The 5,779-nt window shown below is 46.7% G+C and overlaps 1 long non-coding RNA gene across 1 annotated transcript; it reads right to left on the bottom strand.

Moving 5' to 3' along the window:
- Positions 1-341: 341 nt before the first annotated feature.
- LOC125913410 (uncharacterized) lies at positions 342-5,396 on the bottom strand. The gene is made up of 3 exons (XR_007455009.1): positions 4,472-5,396; positions 4,210-4,252; positions 342-3,745 (listed from the first exon to the last, which is right to left on the bottom strand). It is a non-coding gene; the product is annotated as an uncharacterized LOC125913410 (long non-coding RNA).
- Between the last annotated feature and the right edge of the window lie 383 nt (positions 5,397-5,779).

The following is a 5,779-nucleotide window of genomic DNA, read 5'->3' as shown; positions in this document are numbered from 1 at the left end:
TAGAGTGAATCTGGGTTTTGGAATGAGATCGATGTAGCTCAGTATCTTGAACTTGAACATCTACACAGCTCCACCTTGCTCAGCTTTGATTTCCCTACCTCTTAAATAGAGATGAGTATAGAGATCATCTTTCAGAGCCACCATACAGTCAGTCAATGAGGTAACATAGTGTTTGCAGCTATGTCCCCAGTGACTGACCTGGGCCTGGCATGTTGTAGGAGTGCATCAAATGCTGTTCTTTTGCTCCTTGAGCACTCATATTAGGCATTCCATTAGAAAAAAGGCTCCCTCCCTAAGAGGTTTTGTTAATCTCCATATCCCCTAGATGAGTTTCCGATTTACAGTAGGCGCCTAATAAATCTCAAATAAAGATGACCCAGTTTTCTTTGCTTTCCTTCTCTGTGGTAGATTAACTATAATGGCCCCAATTCTTCATACGCACATGCACACACACACACACACACACACACACACACACACACCATTCTATCCATGCCCTTAGCCATGTGTCCGCACTTCCTTGCACTAAAGAACCATTTACTTGGCTCTAAGGCTCAACCCGTGACATGTTTCGGCCAATGGGATGTTACCTGTGACACATACAGAGGTTTGAAAAGACATTGGCACATCTCTGCTTCTGCTCTTGCTTAATTCTGTTGCCATGAGAAGATGCTCAAGCTGTCCTGGTAGATGGTGAGAAGCACACAGACAAGAGTTTGGTCACCCAACAGCCATCTGGCCACCAGTCATGAGAGTGAACTGAGTCGCGGCCAGCACTTCCCAGACAAGCCCAGCCTAAACCACAGACCCACAGGCTCGTGAACGAAATTAATGTTTATTGTTTTCAGCAACGGATTTTTCAGCTATCTTGTTACATAGCATTACTGTGGCAATAAATAGCTGATACGGCCCTCCCCAGTTAGTATCTGGGATGGATCTTAAACAGCGGCCGGGCGAAATGATGAAGCACTTGCTGTCATTTTTTTTTAAATTGTGCCTGGGAAAATATTTGGTCAGGAGGAGGCTGGCATTAATTGCTTAAATGATTTTTAAGCCTTATGAATTGGAAAGTCCCAGCCATCCCAGTTGGGCTGTTTCTCGCATGGAGTGTGGTCAGCTGGAATAATAACATTAATGATATTAAAATCTTACCTCCACAATGCACTTTAAGACTCACAAAACCTTCCCTACTTCTGATAGATGAGGTGACTCAGGCAGGGTCACACAGCTAATGAATGGTGGAGAACTCTTAATACAAGGTATATTCATTTTCTATGGTGGCTGTAGCAAACTATACCACAACTATAGTGACTTAAAACAACACAAATTTATGATCTTACTGTTCTTTAGGTTAGAAGTCTGACAGGGTCTCAAAATTGCGGTGTCAGGAGGACTGCGATTTTTTTTCTGGAGAATCTAGGAATAAATCTGTTCCCTTGATTTTTCCAGCTTCTAGAGACTACCCATGTCTCTTGGTCTGTGGCCGCTCTCCTCCGTCTTCAAAGCCAGCAATGTTGCGTCCCTCTGAACATTCATTTATAGTCATAGCTCTCTGACTGTAGTCTGGAAGTTTCTTCCACTTTTAAGGATTCGCATGACTAGGCTGGGTTCACCTGGATAATCCAGCATTCTCTCCCTATGTCAAGGTCCTTCACCTTAATTACATTTGCAAAGCCCCATCTGTATGTAAAGTGATATATTCACAGGTTCCAGCGGCTACGATGCGGACATCTTTGCAGGATGTGCCATACAAAGGGTCATTTCCAGTGACTTAACTCATCAGGCTTTGGCAGGTTATTGACCACCCCCCCCCACCTTTCTCCTGCTTCTTTTTCTTCTTCTTCTTTTTTTTTTTTCCTGGACAACTATAGTTCTATAGCTCCACTGGTTATGAAATCAACGTTTGGCCAAGCAGAGAGAAATGCTAAACACTTTCCCCAAAATAGATCTTGAGGCAGAGTTGCATTTGAGTACTTTGAGTCCAAGGTATTTTAGATTCCTATAAAATCACTTATCGTTAGCTACAGACACCTTTCTGATTAAAATGGTCCAGAGGGTGTGTTCCTTCAGCATTTACTGCTTACTCATCTCTGTTGGTGCAAAGAGACCAGATCCTGTAGGAGAAACGGATGTGTTTTATGGCGGGGTAGCAGCAGCAGAAATTACTTCATGCAAATGAAGCTTGGCAGTGTGACTTCATGAATAAGAAATGAACCAGTGCCTCCTCTCCCCACAGGCAATATTGCGCACTGGGAAATTAATTGTGGCATTCATTGGGTGGCCCCGGCTTCCCTGTCAGGGTTTCAGGCAGACACAAAGATGCTTCCCTTCACCCAACTGGATGTAAAACATCTATGTCCTTTACAGCTTTGCTCCATATTGTAAGTGAACAATGGGCGGGTCTCAAGTCTAAAAGCTTCTAAAGACTGTTAAGGACTTGAGAGCTCGGGGTGGAAGTCAATGTGGCACTGAGCCACACACAGTGGCCATGAGTTCAGATCACCTCTGAGTTGACCTAAGACGGCCTGGCTCTTTCGAATGACGGTCTCCTTAGTGGTTAGGCGCATGGTCCCAGGAGCCAAAGTAACTGCGTTCAAATCCCTGCTTTGTGCCTCTCTAGCTACGTGGCCTTTGGCAAGACACTTTATCATTCTGTGCCTCAGTTTCCCTATCTACCGATTAGACCTTATAATAACATTTACCTCGTAGGGTTGTTGTGAGGGTCAAATAAGTAAATGGGAAGAAAGCACTTAGAACAAAGCCAAAGAAGTCTACTGACACCAGGCCGTGGAAGTGCCAGATAATGTTACTTCAGCTAAAATTGAAATGAATGGTTGGTGATCTTTGCTGCTGATGGTCTAGATGTTCACAGTGTCATCAAGATCAAATAGAAAAACAAGACTAAGAATGAGAAGTCTTGGGTTCCAGCCCCACCTGTTGGTCCCCAAATGTCTGGGTAATTCATTTACCTTACTCAGTCTCTGTCTTCTCATCTGCTGGATGAGGTAATAATTGTTCCAGTTATATGTCACCACGTAACAAATCACCTCCAAAGTCAGTGACTTAAAATAACAACCATTTTGTTATAATTTATAATTTTGTGGGTTAGGAACTCGGGCAGGGCTCAGCTGAGTGATTCTTCTGCTCCATATGGCATCGTGTGGAGTAAGGTCACTTGTGGAATTCAACCAGCGATGAGTTGACCTGGAGGGTAGAAGATGGTTTCACCCAACGTACGGGGCCTTGGCTGGAGAGATGCCTCGAAGGCTGGGCTCAGGTGGAACTCTGAGCTGGAGCACCTACATCGGGCTGCATCAGCATGGTGGCCTGAGGGTTTGAAGTCCGATGCTCCCAGAGACAGTGTTCCAAATGACAGAGGATGGGAACTGCCAGCTTCATAAGGCCTGGCTTTGGGAACCGGCACAGTGTCACTTCTGCCATATTCTATCAGAGTGGAAATAGAGCCCACTCAGATTCAAGGGGATGGGACTTAGACTTAGCCTCTGGATGGGCAGTGTGTGAAAGAATTTTCCATCTTCAATCTTCGAGATGATTCTGGCCTTATGATCATGGCGTGTGGACACCAAGTACTGTGCTAACATGGTGCATGTGAAAGGGAGCTATATGTTGTTTTTCGAAGGTCTCTCCTTGGCTCATGATGGTGACGTACACAGAAGAGCTTCAAGGCTTTGATCCCACGGTGTTACAGAAATCTGGAACTTCCAACATGTCAAAGACTCCAAGCCTGTTGGAGGAGGCAAAGTAAATGTCATAGCTATGTAAAACTTGAATGTGCTGCCTTTGTGAGGAAGTGAGCGTCCTGTCACTGAAGGTATTAGGCCCAAGCTAAATGACCACTTCTTGAGGATTTTCAAAGTGGTCCGGTGTGAACGGTGAAGCTATATGACATGTGAGGTAGACTTCGGGGATGAGAGTTTATGAATCTTCAGTTTCTGGGGGAAGCCTCTGGGTCTTGTTCTCTCAGTCTAGAGTACTAGGATGAAGACAGTTCAGAGCGACTCACAGGGCTTTGTGACTACACCCAATGGGTCCCGGGGCCAGAAGCAAAACCTGCCTCTGCAGATAGTCCCCACCACCGACTTGGGAGACAGGGAAAGGGAGTCAGCATTTTGAGCAGATATTGGGGGATGGCGAGCAGGCTGTGCTATGCATGTTATATGCATGATCTCGTTAGATCCTCACGCTTACCTTGAAAGATGGTGGTGTTCTCCTGATTTCTTAGATCTGGAAACTGAGGCACAGAGAGGTTAAACTCCTTGCCATGGAGTTCAGGACTCATCCCCAGGCCTGTAGTCCTCCCAAACCCAGCCTCTTCCCACTTCTACATTCCACTCCCGTCAGTGGGAATACACTGTGCTCACTGGGCTTCCTTTGGTGGCCCATGACAGAGACGCCATTTGGATGGCATTGGGTAACAGGGGGCGTTTAATGGAAGGTAGTAGATAAGTACCTAGACCAAGTAAACCCCAAGGAGGGTAAAAGAGCAGCTGAGCTTAAGGAACTCAGGAGCCATGCCTGTGACAGCCAGTAAGTCTCTTTCAGTAGCTCCTGCCTTGGTTTCTCTCGGCGTGTCAGCAGAATTCTTCTTTCGTGCCACAGGCTGACCTTATTTAGGTGGCAGACAGCATGGCCACTAACCACTCACGAGATTTCTTACATCCAGCTGTAGATCCTGTGGGTGTTTGTTTCAGAGAGAGAGTGTGTAAAGGAAAACAGACTGAGTCACTTAATCCCCGCTTTTAAAAAATCCCAAGGAAGGGAGGAATTCATTGGTTCAGCTTGGGTCAGGTGTCCCCAGTGGACAGATTAACCATGGCTTAGGGTGGGTGGGAGGGTCCCCGTAAGACTAGGATGGAATGGGCAGGCCGGGAGAAGAAGGAAGACTAGCGCTGGTCAGCAAGGCTGGAAATGACCACTGTATCTTTTAGATGGGGGTCATTCCTACAGCTCATGGCAGGACCAAAGAGCCATAAATCACACCTCACTTCCAAGTTCAGCCTGTAGGAAGCTCCACCTTCCATACTGAGAAGGCAGTCTGCCTAGATGTGTCTTAGACCAGCTTCTCTAGGATACAGAGCCTGAAGCAAAGATAAAGATTTGGATGCTTCATTTGGGGGCTGCCAACCCAGGCCACGAAGGTGAGACAAAAGGGAAATGAGGTGAGAGGATGCGAAACAACGCTGTGGTGCCTTACCTTGATGGCTGTTGTCTCACAAAGAGCCGTGGAGAAACACCCAGGTCACCACACAAGATCTCTTGGCTTGGCGCATGGGGATTCTGTGAACGGGCAGCAAGAGGAGACTGTCATGAAATAGTCCATGGAGAGAGGAAGAGAAGGGGAGGATGTGGCCAGCATGCCCCAGTGGGAGTTCACTCTTCTTTTTTTTTTCTTTTTTTTTTAAATTTTTTTTTTTTTCAACGTTTATTGATTTTTTTGGGACAGAGAGAGACAGAGCATGAACGGGGGAGGGACAGAGAGAGGGAGACACAGAATCGGAAACAGGCTCCAGGCTCTGAGCCATCAGCCCAGAGCCTGACGCGGGGCTCGAACTCACGGACCATGAGATCGTGACCTGGCTGAAGTCGGACACTTAACCGACTGCGCCACCCAGGCGCCCCGGGAGTTCACTCTTCTTAATGACTGTGTCCCCCAGTGCCATCAGCAGCCTCTGGGGTGTCAGTTCTCACACCAGGCTGCATAGTATTTCATCCAAGTCGAGAAGAGGTCAGAGGAGCCAGGACCTCTGGGCAGGTGGCT

Source organism: Panthera uncia, chromosome D1 (assembly GCF_023721935.1).
Source record: "Panthera uncia isolate 11264 chromosome D1, Puncia_PCG_1.0, whole genome shotgun sequence".
NCBI lineage: Eukaryota > Metazoa > Chordata > Mammalia > Carnivora > Felidae > Panthera > Panthera uncia.
Note: the sequence above shows the minus strand (reverse complement) of the source record. Positions and strands in the feature narration are given on the sequence as shown.